Consider the following 20,183-nt stretch of genomic DNA (forward strand, 5'->3'; position numbering starts at 1 on the left):
AGGGCAGAACCAGTAAGTTTAATGAAGAAGAATGGGATGATATGAATCAGAGAGCGCAAAGTGCGATTCGTTTTTGTTTTTCAAATAACGTTCTCGCAAAAGTGCACGGGTTATCAACGACTAACAAGTTGGGGAATAAGTACGAGGGGTTGTACTGGGAAAAGACGTCTCAAATCGTTTGTATGTTAAGGAACAAATCCATACTTTGCGTATGAGTAGAGGTATAAAAATTCAGATCATCCGAGTATTCTAAATAGTATCGTTTCAGAAAGGGAGGCTATTGGAGTTGAAGTTGATGATGAAGATAAAGCTTTGAGGCTGATATTATCTTTGTCTTCGTCCTGATGAACACATTAAACCTATTTTGATGTATAGAAGGAAAATTCGAAGTTTGAATATGTTACTAGCAAACTCCTATCTGAGGAGAAAAGGTTGAAGGTAACAGTGTTTTTTCAATAGAAGGTACGGTACTGATGTGTACAAATAGGAGGGAAAAAAATACTCTGGGAAAACTTTGGTATGTTGGAGGTGCGGGAAGACTGAGAATGCAAGGGTTAGTTGTCTTTGTGGAGCTAATTCAAAAAATGGCTCCAGGGCGCTAATGTTATCTCCGTTATTACGGAGAATGACGAATTCTTCTAAAGTTATGGCATCTTCATGGTGTGCCCACGCTACTATAGAAAGGGATGTTTGTTATCGGTTCTATAATTGCACATGGGCACTGGTTTGGTGTTGGTGCATGTTGTGTGGTGGAAACTATTGTTGAAGCTAATCCGAGAAAGCAAAAAAGGGAAGTTTCACCATAAGATTCAGCTGGTTGTTCACCTTGTGCCGAGGTGAAATTCTTAGAATGATAAATTTTAAGTGTGATACTCTCTATAATGGAGTATGATAATTAAGTTATGAATTATCATTATGTGCGATGACAATGATTCTAGGTTTAGACAATGTTCGATATGGATGCATTATTTTCCCTTGAAGTTAAAGATAAGGTCGGCGCCTTGAAGATAAGGATCTTGAAGTTGTCGTCATAGACGCGTTGATCAGTGTCGAAGGGCTAGTCAAAGATAGCCTAATTAATCTACTTTAGTTAGGGTAAGCAGGATTCGTTTCACGGGAAGTTATGGTTAACTAGCAAGCAATTTCAAGGTTAGTTTGGTTGTTTAATTAAAAACTACTAAGATTTATCAACTAATATTAAAACTTAAAACTTAAACTAAAGTGCAACTGAGAGTATTGAGATGTAAACAATGAGGGTAAAGCCTTTATCCTTTCACAATCTCAATCTAACATGTATTCATTCAAACAAGTATTATATTTACCAAATGTTGATCAATATCTCATAGACAAGACTTCTTAAGTTCATTACTTCTATTATCTTGGGATTAAACTATGTAACCTAGACACTGTGTCTTTATCCCTAATCTAATTAACACTAAGTTGGATCAAGAGCATACTGTTAAATCACAATAATTTAACTTGCAATAACAAAACATAGAACTTGCATTAATCAACAATTGTTTTGGTTCACAATATCATAATCCATAAGTATTAAAACATCACAAACCACATAATCTTGAATGAAATCATACATATTTTAATTGTTCATGGAAAGGATAAAGTTAAGAAAACTAGCCAAGCATGTTGGTGATGATGATCATGGAGATTCTTGAAGATTGCATGATGAACCACACCTTAATCCTAGCTTGAATCCTTGAATAATGATGGTTAGAGAGTGTTTTTATGTGTTTGGGAGTGATCTCTGCTGCAAAAACTGATGGAAAAAGTGTCCCCTTCGTAACCCTAATGGTATCCTTATATAGGAGTTGGATGACTTGGCCACAAAGCTAAAATTCGAATTTCCCGGCTTCAGCTTTTTTTGTGAAGGCATATTTTACGCCACACCTGGCGTATTTTACGCAAGTACAATTTCAGCCCGGGCGTATTTTTACGCCATAAAGTGACTTTTCTCTGAAAGGACAAGAGCTGTGGCGTATTTTACGCCACAAATGGCTTATTTTACGCCAATGTTGATTCCTGGGTCATTTTTCGATCTCTTCAATCTTTCCCGCAACTCGTCTTTAACCGCTGTTTTCTACCACTTTTCACACTAATATCTTTTTTTGCCTGTAAAACATAAAACCATATCAAAGTATCTTCTTTTTCACTCACACATGATTAATTTCACGTAATTAAGCACAAACGATCGTGTCAAATAGGGACCGATCAACCCCCCCCTCCCCCCCCCCCCCCCCCCCGCTTGGCTTTTGCTTGTCCTCAAGCAAATTTGTTTTTGACTATAAGACAACAATACCTAGGTGGTCTTAATTCAAAGAACTTTTCGCAAAACAATTTTAACTATTAATTGAGATGTAAAGGCAATACGGGTCAATCACTCAAAACCTCAAACAATTCTCATCCTCTAATGCGTCCACCATAAACTTTTCCTCACAGAATATTTCCTTAGTTTAACAATTCCAACACTAGTCATAACATCATAAACATCAATTATTTCCCCAAATCATCAAATAGATCAACACTTAGAACTAAGTGAGCAAGTATCCTTCACAACTTTTCGTGATCCACACTTAATCTTTTTAACAACAATATAAATGTATCTAAGTAGTGAAATGTCCCGTTCTTATTGATTAAAAACGTTCCATATTAATTGATTTCGTTGCGAGGTTTTGACCTCTATATGAGACGTTTTTCAAAGACTGCATTCATTTTAAAACAAACCATAACCTTTATTTCATCAATAAAGGTTTAAAAAGCTTTACGTAGATTATCAAATAATGATAATCTAAAATATCCTGTTTACACACGACCATTACATAATGGTTTACAATACAAATATGTTACAACAAAATAAGTTTCTTGAATGCAGTTTTTACACAATATCATACAAGCATGGACTCCAAATCTCGTCCTTATTTAAGTATGCGACAGCGGAAGCTCTTAATAATCACCTGAGAATAAACATGCTTAAAACGTCAACAAAAATGTTGGTGAGTTATAGGTTTAACCTATATATATCAAATCATAATAATAGACCACAAGATTTCATATTTTAATACACATCCCATACATAGAGATAAAAATCATTCATATGGTGAACACCTGGTAACCGACATTAACAAAATGCATATATAAGAATATCCCCATCATTCCGGGACACCCTTCGGATATGATATAAATTTCGAAGTACTAAAGCATCCGGTACTTTGGATGGGGCTTGTTGGGCCCGATAGATCTATCTTTAGGATTCGCGTCAATTAGGGTGTCTGTTCCCTAATTCTTAGATTACCAGACTTAATAAAAAGGGGCATATTCGATTTCGATAATTCAACCATAGAATGTAGTTTCACGTACTTGTGTCTATTTTGTAAATCATTTATAAAACCTGCATGTATTCTCATCCCAAAAATATTAGATTTTAAAAGTGGGACTATAACTCACTTTCACAGATTTTTACTTCGTCGGGAAGTAAGACTTGGCCACTGGTTGATTCACGAACCTATAACAATATATACATATATATCAAAGTATGTTCAAAATATATTTACAACACTTTTAATATATTTTGATGTTTTAAGTTTATTAAGTCAGCTGTCCTCGTTAGTAACCTACAACTAGTTGTCCACAGTTAGATGTACAGAAATAAATCGATAAATATTATCTTGAATCAATCCACGACCCAGTGTATACGTATCTCAGTATTGATCACAACTCAAACTATATATATTTTGGAATCAACCTCAACCCTGTATAGCTAACTCCAACATTCACATATAGAGTGTCTATGGTTGTTCCGAAATATATATAGATGTGTCGACATGATAGGTCGAAACATTGTATACGTGTCTATGGTATCTCAAGATTACATAATATACAATACAAGTTGATTAAGTTATGGTTGGAATAGATTTGTTACCAATTTTCACGTAGCTAAAATGAGAAAAATTATCCAATCTTGTTTTACCCATAACTTCTTCATTTTAAATCCGTTTTGAGTGAATCAAATTGCTATGGTTTCATATTGAACTCTATTTTATGAATCTAAACAGAAAAAGTATAGGTTTATAGTCGGAAAAATAAGTTACAAGTCGTTTTTGTAAAGGTAGTCATTTCAGTCGAAAGAACGACGTCTAGATGACCATTTTAGAAAACATACTTCCACTTTGAGTTTAACCATAATTTTTGGATATAGTTTCATGTTCATAATAAAAATCATTTTCTCAGAATAACAACTTTTAAATCAAAGTTTATCATAGTTTTTAATTAACTAACCCAAAACAGCCCGCGGTGTTACTACGACGGCGTAAATCCGGTTTTACGGTGTTTTTCGTGTTTCCAGGTTTTAAATCATTAAGTTAGCATATCATATAGATATAGAACATGTGTTTAGTTGATTTTAAAAGTCAAGTTAGAAGGATTAACTTTTGTTTGCGAACAAGTTTAGAATTAACTAAACTATGTTCTAGTGATTACAAGTTTAAACCTTCGAATAAGATAGCTTTATATGTATGAATCGAATGATGTTATGAACATCATTACTACCTTAAGTTCCCTGGATGAACCTACTGGAAAAGAGAAAAATGGATCTAGCTTCAATGGATCCTTGGATGGCTCAAAGTTCTTGAAGCAAAATCATGACACGAAAACAAGTTCAAGTAAGATCATCACTTGAAATAAGATTGTTATAGTTATAGAAATTGAATCAAAGTTTGAATATGATTATTACCTTGTATTAGAATGATAACCTACTGTAAGAAACAAAGATTTCTTGAGGTTGGATGATCACCTTACAAGATTGGAAGTGAGCTAGCAAACTTGAAAGTATTCTTGATTTTATGAAACTAGAACTTTTGGAATTTATGAAGAACACTTAGAACTTGAAGATAGAACTTGAGAGAGATCAATTAGATGAAGAAAATTGAAGAATGAAAGTGTTTGTAGGTGTTTTTGGTCATTGGTGTATGGATTAGATATAAAGGATATGTAATTTTGTTTTCATGTAAATAAGTCATGAATGATTACTCATATTTTTGTAATTTTATGAGATATTTCATGCTAGTTGCCAAATGATGGTTCCCACATGTGTTAGGTGACTCACATGGGCTGCTAAGAGCTGATCATTGGAGTGTATATACCAATAGTACATACATCTAAAAGCTGTGTATTGTACGAGTACGAATACGGGTGCATACGAGTAGAATTGTTGATGAAACTGAACGAGGATGTAATTGTAAGCATTTTTGTTAAGTAGAAGTATTTTGATAAGTGTCTTGAAGTCTTTCAAAAGTGTATGAATACATATTAAAACACTACATGTATATACATTTTAACTGAGTCGTTAAGTCATCGTTAGTCGTTACATGTAAATGTTGTTTTGAAACCTTTAGGTTAACGATCTTGTTAAATGTTGTTAACCCAATGTTTATAATATCAAAAGAGATTTTAAATTATTATATTATCATGATATTATGATGTACGAATATCTCTTAATATGATATATATACATTAAATGTCGTTACAACGATAATCGTTACATATATGTCTCGTTTCAAAATCATTAAGTTAGTAGTCTTGTTTTTACATATGTAGTTCATTGTTAATATACTTAATGATATGTTTACATATCATAATATCATGTTAACTATATATATAACCATATATATGTCATCATATAGTTTTTACAAGTTTTAACGTTCGTGAATCACCGGTCAACTTGGGTGGTCAATTGTCTATATGAAACCTATTTCAATTAATCAAGTCTTAACAAGTTTGATTGCTTAACATGTTGGAAACATTTAATCATGTAAATATCAATCTCAATTAATATATATAAACATGGAAAAGTTCGGGTCACTACAGTACCTACCCGTTAAATAAATTTCGTCCCGAAATTTTAAGCTGTTGAAGGTGTTGACGAATCTTCTGGAAATAGATGCGGGTATTTCTTCTTCATCTGATCTTCACGCTCCCAGGTGAACTCGGGTCCTCTACGAGCATTCCATCGAACCTTAACAATTGGTATCTTGTTTTGCTTAAGTCTTTTAACCTCACGATCCATTATTTCGACGGGTTCTTCGATGAATTGAAGTTTTTCGTTGATTTGGATTTCATCTAACGGAATAGTGAGATCTTATTTAGCAAAACATTTCTTCAAATTCGAGACGTGGAAAGTGTTATGTACAGCCGCGAGTTGTTGAGGTAACTCAAGTCGGTAAGCTACTGGTCCGACACGATCAATAATCTTGAATGGTCCAATATACCTTGGATTTAATTTCCCTCGTTTACCAAATCGAACAATGCCTTTCCAAGGTGCAACTTTAAGCATGACCATCTCTCCAATTTCAAATTCTATATCTTTTCTTTTAATGTCAGCGTAGCTCTTTTGTCGACTTTGGGCGGTTTTCAACCGTTGTTGAATTTGGATGATCTTCTCGGTAGTTTCTTGTATAATCTCCGGACCCGTAATCTGTCTATCCCCCACTTCACTCCAACAAATCGGAGACCTGCACTTTCTACCATAAAGTGCTTCAAACGGCGCCATCTCAATGCTTGAATGGTAGCTGTTGTTGTAGGAAAATTCTGCTAATGGTAGATGTCGATCCCAACTGTTTCCAAAATCAATAACACATGCTTGTAGCATGTCTTCAAGCGTTTGTATCGTCCTTTCGCTCTGCCCATCAGTTTGTGGATGATAGGCAGTACTCATGTCTAGACGAGTTCCTAATGCTTGCTGTAATGTCTGCCAGAATCTTGAAATAAATCTGCCATCCCTATCAGAGATAATAGAGATTGGTATTCCATGTCTGGAGATGACTTCTTTCAAATACAGTCGTGCTAACTTCTCCATCTTGTCATCTTCTCTTATTGGCAAGAAGTGTGCTGATTTGGTGAGACGATCAACTATTACCCAAATAGTATCAAAACCACTTGCAGTCCTTGGCAATTTAGTGATGAAATCCATGGTAATGTTTTCCCATTTCCATTCCGGGATTTCAGGTTGTTGAAGTAGACCTGATGGTTTCTGATGCTCAGCTTTGACCTTAGAACACGTCAAACATTCTCCTACGTATTTAGCAACATCGGCTTTCATACCCGGCCACCAAAAATGTTTCTTGAGATCCTTGTACATCTTCCCCGTTCCAGGATGTATTGAGTATCTGGTTTTATGAGCTTCTCTAAGTACCATTTCTCTCATATCTCCAAATTTTGGTACCCAAATCCTTTCAGCCCTATACCGGGTTCCGTCTTCCCGAATATTAAGATGCTTCTCCGATCCTTTGGGTATTTCATCCTTTAAATTTCCCTCTTTTAAAACTCCTTGTTGCGCCTCCTTTATTTGAGTAGTAAGGTTATTATGAATCATTATATTCATAGATTTTACTCGAATGGGTTCTCTGTCCTTCCTGCTCAAGGCATCGGCTACCACATTTGCCTTCCCCGGGTGGTAACGAATCTCAAAGTCGTAATCATTCAATAATTCAATCCACCTACGCTGCCTCATATTCAGTTGTTTCTGATTAAATATGTGTTGAAGACTTTTGTGGTCGGTATATATAATACTTTTGACCCCATATAAGTAGTGCCTCTAAGCCTTTAATGCAAAAACAACCGCGCCTAATTCCAAATCATGCGTCGTATAATTTTGTTCGTGAATCTTCAATTATCTAGACGCATAAGCAATCACCTTTGTTCGTTGCATTAATACACAACCGAGACCTTGCTTTGATGCGTCACAATAAATCACAAAATCATCATTCCCTTCAGGCAATGACAATATAGGTGCCGTAGTTAGCTTTTTCTTCAATAACTGAAACGCTTTCTCTTGTTCATCATTCCATTCAAATTTCTTCCCTTTATGCGTTAATGCAGTCAAGGGTTTTGCTATTCTGGAAAAGTCTTGGATGAACCTTCTGTAGTAACCAGCTAGTCCTAAAAACTGGCGTATGTGTTTCGGAGTTTTCGGGGTTTCCCACTTTTCAACAGTTTCTATCTTTGCCGGATCCACCTTAATACCTTCTTTGTTCACTATGTGACCGAGGAATTGAACTTCTTCCAACCAAAATGCACACTTTGAAAACTTAGCGTACAATTCTTCCTTCCTCAATACTTCTAACACCTTTCTCAAATGTTCACCGTGTTCTTGGTCATTCTTTGAGTAAATAAGTATGTCATCAATGAAAACAATGACAAACTTGTCAAGGTATGGTCCACACACTCGGTTCATAAGGTCCATGAACACAGCTGGTGCATTAGTTAAACCAAACGGCATGACCATAAACTCATAATGACCGTAACGTGTTCTGAAAGCAGTCTTTGGAATATCATCTTCTTTCACCCGCATTTGATGATACCCGGAACGTAAGTCAATCTTTGAATAAACAGACGAGCCTTGTAGTTGATCAAATAAGTCGTCGATTCTCGGTAGTGGGTAGCGGTTCTTGATGGTAAGTTTGTTCAACTCTCGGTAGTCGATACACAACCTGAATGTACCATCTTTCTTCTTGACAAACAAAACAGGAGCTCCCCACGGTGATGTGCTTGGTCGAATGAAACCACGCTCTAAAAGTTCTTGTAATTGGCTTTGCAGTTCTTTCATCTCGCTGGGTGCGAGTCTGTAAGGAGCACGAGCTATTGGTGCAGCTCCTGGTACAAGATCTATTTGAAATTCAACGGATCGATGTGGGGGTAATCCCGGTAATTCTTTCGGAAATACATCGGGAAATTCTTTTGCAATGGGAACATCATTGATGCTCTTTTCTTCAGTTTGTACTTTCTCGACGTGTGCTAGAACAGCATAGCAACCTTTTCTTATTAGTTTTTGTGCCTTCAAATTACTAATAAGATGTAGCTTCGTGTTGCCCTTTTCTCCGTACACCATTAAGGGTTTTCCTTTTTCTCGTATAATGCGAATTGCATTTTTGTAACAAACGATCTCTGCTTTCACTTCTTTCAACCAGTCCATACCGATTATCACATCAAAACTCCCTAACTCTACTGGTATCAAATCAATCTTAAATGTTTCGCTAACCAGTTTAATTTCTCGATTCCGACATATATTATCTGCTGAAATTAATTTACCATTTGCTAATTCGAGTAAAAATTTACTATCCAAAGGCGTCAATGGACAACTTAATTTAGCACAAAAATCTCTACTCATATAGCTTCTATCCGCACCCAAATCAAATAAAACGTAAGCAGATTTATTGTCAATAAGAAACGTACCCGTAACAAGCTCCGGGTCTTCCTGTGCCTCTGCCGCATTAATATTGAAAACTCTTCCGCGGCCTTGTCCATTCGTGTTCTCCTGGTTCGGGCAATTTCTAATGATGTGGCCCGGTTTTCCACATTTATAACAAACCACATTGGCATAACTTGCTCCGACACTACTTGCTCCGCCATTACTCGTTCTGACACCATTTGTTCCTTTCGTTCTATTAACCCCTGGTCCGTAGACTTCACACTTCGCCGCGCTATGACCATTTCTTTTACACTTGTTGCAAAATTTGGTGCAGAACCCCGAGTGATACTTTTCACACCTTTGGCATAGCTGCTTCTGATTGTTGTTGTTGTTGTTGTTGTTGTTGTTGCGGTTATTATTGTTGTTGGGATGATTGTTGTAGTTGTAGTTGTTGTTGTTGTTGTTGTTGTTGTTGTTGTTGTTGTTGTTGTTGTTGTTGTTGTTGTTGTTGTTGTTGTTGTTGTTGTATTGGTGATTCTTATCACCGTTTTCCTCCCACTTTCTTTTGACTTGCTTCACATTGGCCTCTTCAGCAGTCTGTTCTTTAATTCTTTCTTCAATCTGGTTCACTAGTTTGTGAGCCATTCTACATGCCTGTTGTATGGAGGCGGGCTCGTGTGAACTTATATCTTCTTGGATTCTTTCCGGTAATCTTTTCACAAACGCGTCGATCTTCTCTTCCTCATCTTCGAATGCTCCCGGACACAATAGGCACAATTCTGTGAATCGTCTTTCGTACGTGGTAATATCAAATCCTTGGGTTCGTAACCCTCTAAGTTCTGTCTTGAGCTTATTGACCTCGGTTCTGGGATGGTACTTCTCGTTCATCAAGTGCTTGAATGCTGACCACGGTAGTGCGTAAGCATCATTTTGTCCCACTTGCTCTAGATAGGTATTCCACCATGTTAACGCAGAACCTGTGAAGGTATGCGTAGCGTACTTCACTTTGTCCTCTTCAGTACACTTACTTATGGCAAACACTGATTCGACCTTCTCGGTCCACCGTTTCAATCCGATCGGTCCTTCAGTTCCATCAAATTCCGAAGGTTTGCAGGCAGTGAATTCTTTGTAGGTGCATCCTACACGATTTCCTGTACTGCCAGATCCAAGGTTATTGTTGGTATGTAGCGCAGCCTGTACTGCGGCTATGTTTGAAGCTAGAAAAGTACGGAATTCCTCTTCATTCATATTCACGGTGTGTCGAGTAGTCGGTGCCATTTCCTTCAAAATAGTCAAATGGAACAAGTTAATCATACAGAATATTAAGAGTAGTTAATAGTATTTCGTAGCATAATATGAACTCATTTATAAAAGCTTTTTCTTCATATTAGCGTTTTATAAGTTTAAATTCGGGTAGTACCTACCCGTTAAGTTCATACTTAGTAGCTAATATACAATTCAACTACTACAATTCTATATGAAAAACTGATTATAATAATATTTCGCGTTCAAACTTTTATACAATATTTTACAAACTTACAATACCGCTTATTTTACATATAGCATGAAATATAGCACACAATAAATTTGATACAAGATGGTTGTGAAGATAATTCTAGCTAGTACACAAGTCGTTCAGCAAAGGCAATAAAGACACGTAATTCATACGTCCAGAAACAAGTCATGCATTCTGGTTTTACTAGGATTACTTCCCATCCTTGGTCTTGTGGAACATAACCGTTATGGCCGTTGATAAGACAGCGTGTTGTAACGTCGTCAAAGGGACGAGGGTTACGTAATGTCCAACAGTCCCGTAACAATCTAAAAACCTCATTTCTTACCCCAATTACCGACTCCGTCACTTGTGGGAACGTTTTGTTTAATAGTTGTAGCCCGATGTTCTTGTTCTCACTTTGGTGAGAAGCGAACATTACTAATCCGTAAGCATAACATGCTTCTTTATGTTGCATGTTAGCCGCTTTTTCTAAATCACGAAGTCCAATATTCGGAAATATTGAGTCAAAATAATTTCTTAACCCATTGCGTAAAATAGCATTTGGGTTCCCCGCAATATATGCGTCAAAGTAAACACATCGTAACTTATGGATTTCCCAATGTGATATCCCCCATCTTTCGAACGAAAGCCTTTTATAAACCAAGGCATTCTTGGAACGTTCTTCGAATGTCTTACAAACTGATCTCGCCTTAAATAGTTGTGCCGAAGAATTCTGACCGACTCTAGACAAGATTTCATCAATCATGTCTCCGGGTAGGTCTCTTAAAATATTGGGTTGTCTATCCATTTTGTGTTTTTATACTGTAAAATAGACAAGAGTTAGATTCATAAAAAAAAAATACTTATTAATACAAGCAATTTTTACATATATCATAAAGCATAAGCACACTATATTACATATATTACACCACACGAATACAACTATCTTATTCCGACTCGCTTGTTTCTTCTTCTTCGGTTTTGGTTCGTTTTACCAAGTTTCTAGGGATATATGATGTTCCCCTAATACGAGCCGTCGTTTTCCACATTGGTTTAGAAAAACCTGGTGGTTTAGAGGTTCCCGGGTCATTGTTACAACTTAAGGACTTCGGGGGTTGACGATACATATAAAGTTCATCGGGGTTGGAATTAGATTTCTCTATTTTTATGCCCTTTCCCTTATTATTTTCTTTTACCTTTTTAAATTCAGTTGGGGTAATTTCTATAACATCATCGGAATTCTCGTCGGAATCCGATTCATCGGAGAATTGGTAATCCTCCCAATATTTTGCTTCCTTGGCGGAAACACCATTGACCATAATTAACCTTGGTCGGTTGGTTGAGGATTTTTTTTTACTTAACCGTTTTATTATTTCCCCCACCGGTTCTATTTCCTCCTCCGGTTCCTCCTCTTCCGGTTCTGATTCTTCTTCCGGTTCTGATTCTTCTTCCGGTTCTTCTTCGGGAATTTGTGAATCAGTCCAATATATATTCGACTCTTCGTTATTATTAGGTGAGTCAATGGGATTTGTGCTAGAGATAGACATCTATCACACAATATCAAACATGTTAAGAGATTAATATATCACATAATATATACATGTTAATAATATATAGTTTCCAACAAAAATGTTAAGCAATCATTTTTAAAGAAAACACGGTCGAAGTCCAGACTCACTAATGCATCCTAACAAACTCGATAAGACACACTAATGCAAATTTTCTGGTTCTCTAAGACCAACGCTCGGATACCAACTGAAATGTCCCGTTCTTATTGATTAAAAACGTTCCATATTAATTGATTTCGTTGCGAGGTTTTGACCTCTATATGAGACGTTTTTCAAAGACTGCATTCATTTTAAAACAAACCATAACCTTTATTTCATCAATAAAGGTTTAAAAAGCTTTACGTAGATTATCAAATAATGATAATCTAAAATATCCTGTTTACACACGACCATTACATAATGGTTTACAATACAAATATGTTACAACAAAATAAGTTTCTTGAATGCAGTTTTTACACAATATCATACAAGCATGGACTCCAAATCTCGTCCTTATTTAAGTATGCGACAGCGGAAGCTCTTAATAATCACCTGAGAATAAACATGCTTAAAACGTCAACAAAAATGTTGGTGAGTTATAGGTTTAACCTATATATATCAAATCATAATATTAGACCACAAGATTTCATATTTCAATACACATCCCATACATAGAGATAAAAATCATTCATATGGTGAACACCTGGTAACCGACATTAACAAGATGCATATATAAGAATATCCCCATCATTCCGGGACACCCTTCGGATATGATATAAATTTCGAAGTACTAAAGCATCCGGTACTTTGGATGGGGTTTGTTAGGCCCAATAGATCTATCTTTAGGATTCGCGTCAATTAGGGTGTCTGTTCCCTAATTCTTAGATTACCAGACTTAATAAAAAGGGGCATATTCGATTTCGATAATTCAACCATAGAATGTAGTTTCATGTACTTGTGTCTATTTTGTAAATCATTTATAAAACCTGCATGTATTCTCATCCCAAAAATATTAGATTTTAAAAGTGGGACTATAACTCACTTTCACAGATTTTTACTTCGTCGGGAAGTAAGACTTGGCCACTGGTTGATTCACGAACCTATAACAATATATACATATATATCAAAGTATGTTCAAAATATATTTACAACACTTTTAATATATTTTGATGTTTTAAGTTTATTAAGTCAGCTGTCCTCGTTAGTAACCTAGAACTAGTTGTCCACAGTTAGATGTACATAAATAAATCGATAAATATTATCTTGAATCAATCCACGACCCAGTGTATACGTATCTCAGTATTGATCACAACTCAAACTATATATATTTTGGAATCAACCTCAACCCTGTATAGCTAACTCCAACATTCACATATAGAGTGTCTATGGTTGTTCCGAAATATATATAGATGTGTCGACATGATAGGTCGAAACATTGTATACGTGTCTATGGTATCTCAAGATTACATAATATACAATACAAGTTGATTAAGTTATGGTTGGAATAGATTTGTTACCAATTTTCACGTAACTAAAATGAGAAAAATTATCCAATCTTGTTTTACCCATAACTTCTTCATTTTAAATCCGTTTTGAGTGAATCAAATTGCTATGGTTTAATATTGAACTCTATTTTACGAATATAAACAGAAAATGTATAGTTTTATAGTCGGAAAAATAAGTTACAAGTCGTTTTTGTAAAGGTAGTCATTTCAGTCGAAAGAACGACGTCTAGATGACCATTTTAGAAAACATACTTCCACTTTGAGTTTAACCATAATTTTTGGATATAGTTTCATGTTCATAATAAAATCATTTTCTCAGAATAACAACTTTTAAATCAAAGTTTATCATAGTTTTTAATTAACTAACCCAAAACAGCCCGCGGTGTTACTACGACGGCGTAAATCCGGTTTTACGGTGTTTTTCGTGTTTCCAGGTTTTAAATCATTAAGTTAGCATATCATATAGATATAGAACATGTGTTTAATTGATTTTAAAAGTCAAGTTAGAAGGATTAACTTTTGTTTGCGAACAAGTTTAGAATTAACTAAACTATGTTCTAGTGATTACAAGTTTAAACCTTCGAATAAGATAGCTTTATATGTATGAATCGAATGATGTTATGAACATCATTACTACCTTAAGTTCCTTGGATAAACCTACTGGAAAAGAGAAAAATGGATCTAGCTTCAACGGATCCTTGGATGGCTCGAAGTTCTTGAAGCAGAATCATGACACGAAAACAAGTTCAAGTAAGATCATCACTTGAAATAAGATTGTTATAGTTATAGAAATTGAACCAAAGTTTGAATATGATTATTACCTTGTATTAGAATGATAACCTACTGTAAGAAACAAAGATTTCTTGAGGTTGGATGATCACCTTACAAGATTGGAAGTGAGCTAGCAAACTTGAAAGTATTCTTGATTTTATGTAACTAGAACTTGTAGAATTTATGAAGAACACTTAGAACTTGAAGATAGAACTTGAGAGAGATCAATTAGATGAAGAAAATTGAAGAATGAAAGTGTTTGTAGGTGTTTTTGGTAGTTGGTGTATGGATTAGATATAAAGGATATGTAATTTTGTTTTCATGTAAATAAGTCATGAATGATTACTCATATTTTTGTAATTTTATGAGATATTTCATGCTAGTTGCCAAATGATGGTTCTCACATGTGTTAGGTGACTCACATGGTCTGCTAAGAGCTGATCATTGGAGTGTATATACCAATAGTACATACATCTAAAAGCTGTGTATTGTACGAGTACGAATACGGGTGCATACGAGTAGAATTGTTGATGAAACTGAACGAGGATGTAATTGTAAGCATTTTTGTTAAGTAGAAGTATTTTGATAAGTGTATTGAATTCTTTCAAAAGTGTATAAATACATATTAAAACACTACATGTATATACATTTTAACTGAGTCGTTAAGTCATCGTTAGTCGTTACATGTAAGTGTTGTTTTGAAACCTTTAGGTTAACGATCTTGTTAAATGTTGTTAACCCAATGTTTATAATATCAAATGAGATTTTAAATTATTATATTATCATGATATTATCATGTATGAATATCATTAAATGTCTTTACAACGATAATCGTTACATATATGTCTCGTTTAAAAATCATTAAGTTAGTAGTCTTGTTTTTACATATGTAGTTCATTGTTAATATACTTAATGATATGTTTACTTATCATAGTATCATGTTAACTATATATATATATCCATATATATGTCATCATATAGTTTTTACAAGTTTTAACGTTCGTGAATCACCGGTCAACTTGGGTGGTCAATTGTCTATATGAAACATATTTCAATTAATCAAGTCTTAACAAGTTTGATTGCTTAACATGTTGGAAACATTTAATCATGTAAATATCGATCTCAATTAATATATATAAACATGGAAAAGTTCGGGTTACTACACTTTGCCTAGGGAAGAGTAAACTCTACAAGTGTTGCATTGGTGACTATCATCATTATTATGCACTTTCATACTAGTGAGTAAATCGTGGAATCCATTGTGGAACCTAGGAAACCACTCTGAGTCAAGCTAATTAAAAATCCACAAACACTATAACATAACAGCTAGTTATAATTGCTATACTAATTTAAACCAATTATGTCTTAGCAAAAATGAGTTGCATTGCCACCTAATGTTACTACGTCTAAACAAGATAAAGTAAAATTAATTTGACATTAATAACCAAAAATTAACTGTAGGAATTGGAATTTGGTTTTCTTTGGTTTTCATTCTAAAGGCTCAGGCTGCTAATGATAACTAATTGATTCTAGTACACAATTGTGTACTAACGACCTGGGTGGACTGGCTTTCAAAATGGTGTAAAATAAAAATGGTTAAAAGTCCTAAGGTGTTTCTTTATCATTCATGTTACCTAGAATACAACAATGGGATCTCATTTTCATCCTTTCTTTTCTCCATGAGAATACAATTTCTTAAAGTTAACTAGCCGAGGTCAACAAGGTCAAATGCATTCAATAAATTGCCTAACACTATCATTCCTTACCGGCCAAGTCCAAAAACTTCCAAGTTAATTCTTAACAACTATGGGTACTCTCATGGGTCAACATCGCAATTATAGCCTTGAAATTAAAAATTTGACCACCTAGGCACTTTAGAACCATTTGTTTCATAAACCTCAACACAACCATCCTTTTCAAGCTAAGCCAAATGTGAAAATTTCCTTCCTCCCCCCCACACTTAAGTTATGCTACGTCCTCGTATGCATGTTTAGAAATTATTTTAGACAAAAATGAGGAAATTAAACAAAGAGGAAGAAGAAAAAGAACAATATTACCCGGGCTTAAAAGCACTTCCCAATACAATTGTGACACGTACACCAACTCCCATTTCATCACACAACATGTTCCTTCCATCCTTTTACTAAAATGCCCCGTTTATATACAATATAAACGATTTACAATAGTTGATTACATCGCGAGGTAATTGACCTCTATATGATACATTTTACAAACATTGCATTCGTTTTTAAAAAACAAACTTTCTTTACATCGAAATTTGACGGCAAGCATACTATTTCATAATACCTCCAACTATAATTGACTTAAAAATAATCTTGATGAACTCGACGACTCGAATGCAACGTCTTTTGAAATATGTCATGAATGACTCCAAGTAATATCTCTAATATGAGCAAATGCACAGCGGAAGATTTCTTTCATACCTGAGAATAAACATGATTTCAAGTGTCAACCAAAAGGTTGGTGAGTTCATAGGTTTATCATAAAACAATAAAAATCATCATTTTGATAGACCACAAGATTTAAATCCTGCATTGTACAAATGGGCCCGAATCCTATACCCACCTGTAATGTACATGCAATATCTTTTAAATACAGTACACCTTTCTCGTGTACGAAATCATCTTTCATAAATCTTAGTAACCGTACACATATCTTGTGCACAAAAATAACATACACATAACCTGTGTATAAAATCATTCTCTCGATACATAACATTCACTTTTCATTGCTTTCATAGCTTGGCTTGGTAACCGACCTTAACATATAATTCGCATAATAATATCCCCAAAACAGAACATCTCGTCTGTATAATAATCATATAAACTTTGAAGTACTAAACACCACGCCCACTAGCCCTTTCGTCTAGTGAACATTCTGGGTGGGGGTGTTAAACCTGGTAGCTACCTTTAGGATTCGCGTCAATTAGGCGTGCACTAATTCTCAAAATTAGTGATGTTCCCTAATTCTTAGGTTACCAAGCAATAATAATTAGGGGAAAAATATTCATATCAATTGTGGCAATTATCACGTCCACATAATTCATTGGTGGCAATTATCACGTCCACATAATTCATTTGAGGAATGTTTTGCTTGTGTCTATCTCGTCAAACATTTATAAAAGCATTTCATGTATTCGTAGTTCAAAATGTATTTCAAAAGCATTTAATAAAGCAGTTGTAAAAGTAGCGCATGTATTCTCAGTCCCAAAAATGTAAAGAGTAAAAGGGAATCAAATGAACTCACAATACGATATTTTGTAGTAAAAATACGCATACGACGGAACTGAACAATGCAGGGTTGGCCTTGGATTCACGAACCTATATCAATTATATATATTAACACATTGTAATCGAACAAATTTATGTACTATTATTATTAATGATAAATTTGTTATTTTAATGAATTATATGTTTCATTAATTAATTAACTATATTTATTTTATAAATACTTAATATAAAATATCAATGTAGTTAGGTTATATGTTTTAACTATATTTTTATAAAAATATTATTTTTTTGTTAAAATAATAGTTATAGTAATATTACATTGATGATAACAATAATAATATTACTAATGATAAAAGTGACGAGTTTAGTAATAATATTGCTAAAAATAATAATTTTTCTAATAATAATAATAATGATAATAATATTAATAATGATAAAACTAATAATAATAATAATGATAGTATAAAAAAAATGATACTTTTAATGATAACTCTAATAATACTAATATGATAATAAAAAATGACACTTTTAATGTTAATGATAATTTTAATGTAAATAATAATAATACTACTTATTTTAATAATGATATGATAATAATAATAATGATAATCATAATAATCAATAATAAAAATAAAAATAATAGTAATAATAATAATAGGAATAAGATACTACCTCAAAAGTGTTTAAAAATGGCTTTCAAAAATATGCCCTTACTTGGGATTGAACCCACGATCTCTCAGTTAATCACAAATACACCAACCATCCTTCCATCTTAATTTTTCTAAGATTATTAGAACCTAATTGTATAAAACTCATTTTACCTAGTTCCCATTTGGTCTAACTAGAAACCCTTTTTAAACCAAGAACGGCCTAACTATTTAAATCGATTTCGGCCCAAGAACAGCCCAGCTGGTAACCCATCTATATTTAAAGAAGTCCACCATGTTGCAAATCCAATTAAAACCTCAAGTGGCCCAAGTGAAACAAGGGTTACAGTTAATTTTGGTTTACAGAATTACGATGTATAACAAACACACGATAGCAGTAGTCTGTTCGATTATATTGATCATCATCATTGTACTTCTTTATCATTATTTTGTTTCGGCTTCTTCGTTTCATAATCATAATCATAATCATAATCATAATCATAATCATAATCATAATCATAATCATAATCATAATCATAATCATAATCATAATCATAATCATAATCATAATCATAACATCACCATCATAATCCTTTTATTACCTCACGATCATCATCTTTGCAAGATTATGTAACCATAATCATCATACATCTCCCGTGAATCATAATCATCATCGTATGATTGGGCACTGAATATAATTGTAGCACCTCCTGCTACTGCTCGAACAGTAAGATATGAAACAGAAAAATATATACGCTGCATGTGTGTGTAATCGTTTGAAAGCTCATGAAAACCTCAAGGCCCAATGTTAACACACTGGCCCAATTACGAAAGACAAGTCCAGTCCGTTTAAGACAAGTCCAGTCCGATTAATATATGACTTAGAAAGGTGTCGGTGTAAAGTTTCCTTAGTGGAAGAAAAATATCCACGTTACAAGGTTTAAGAAGAAGAAGAAAATTAGCACGCTCTATTTTATAATCACCCTTATAATCCACTAACTAATAGCTTTTTAAGTGGGGTTCTCTTGCTTTGTAAAAAGTCGACCCTTTTAATTTAAATCCCACGTTCAACTTACTTTGGCACATCCCAATTCATCTACAACTCCATCCTAGAGAATAAGTCCAAGTGGTCACCAACTAGTGGGTTATTGTTTAAGTAAAAGTCGACCATTATATAAAGAAAAGAATAAAAGGTATATTAGAGTCTTGGGTTGGTTATCAGCCTTATCAAAAAGGTTTAGTGAGTGTTGGTTTACCCAGAAACAGACACGAGAAGTTGTAATAACAGATGTGCGGTTGGGGTGCTTTTCACGACAGGTAACCGAATGAAATAAGCAGTCTTCAAACCGAAACATGTTCACAACAATACTTACAGGTTACGAGGGTTTCATGGTGTAGTGGAAGGTGATGGATACGGTGAAGGGTGGTGATGACGTTTGAGGTGATTTGTGGAGCTTGGGTTCAATGGGGGTCGATCAACAACAAATGGGTTTCATTTTGTTTGTGATGGGTGGTTCATCATACGAAAACAGAGAGAGAGACAGAGATTAAGATAAAGGGTGAGGTGAGGGTTGCCAAATACTTGAGGAAGATGGATGAAGGAGTGAGTGTTCTCTATGGATGGATGAAGGATATATATGCATATGTATATACATATAAATTGATGTAGATATATATAATATATAATAATAAATATAATAATAATATAAAGTTTTCAAATGAAACATGTGAATTCATCGAACAGTTAAGCAGCCTGAATTTTGTATGCATC

This window comes from Rutidosis leptorrhynchoides, chromosome 1 (assembly GCF_046630445.1).
Source record: "Rutidosis leptorrhynchoides isolate AG116_Rl617_1_P2 chromosome 1, CSIRO_AGI_Rlap_v1, whole genome shotgun sequence".
Taxonomy (NCBI): Eukaryota; Viridiplantae; Streptophyta; class Magnoliopsida; order Asterales; family Asteraceae; genus Rutidosis; species Rutidosis leptorrhynchoides.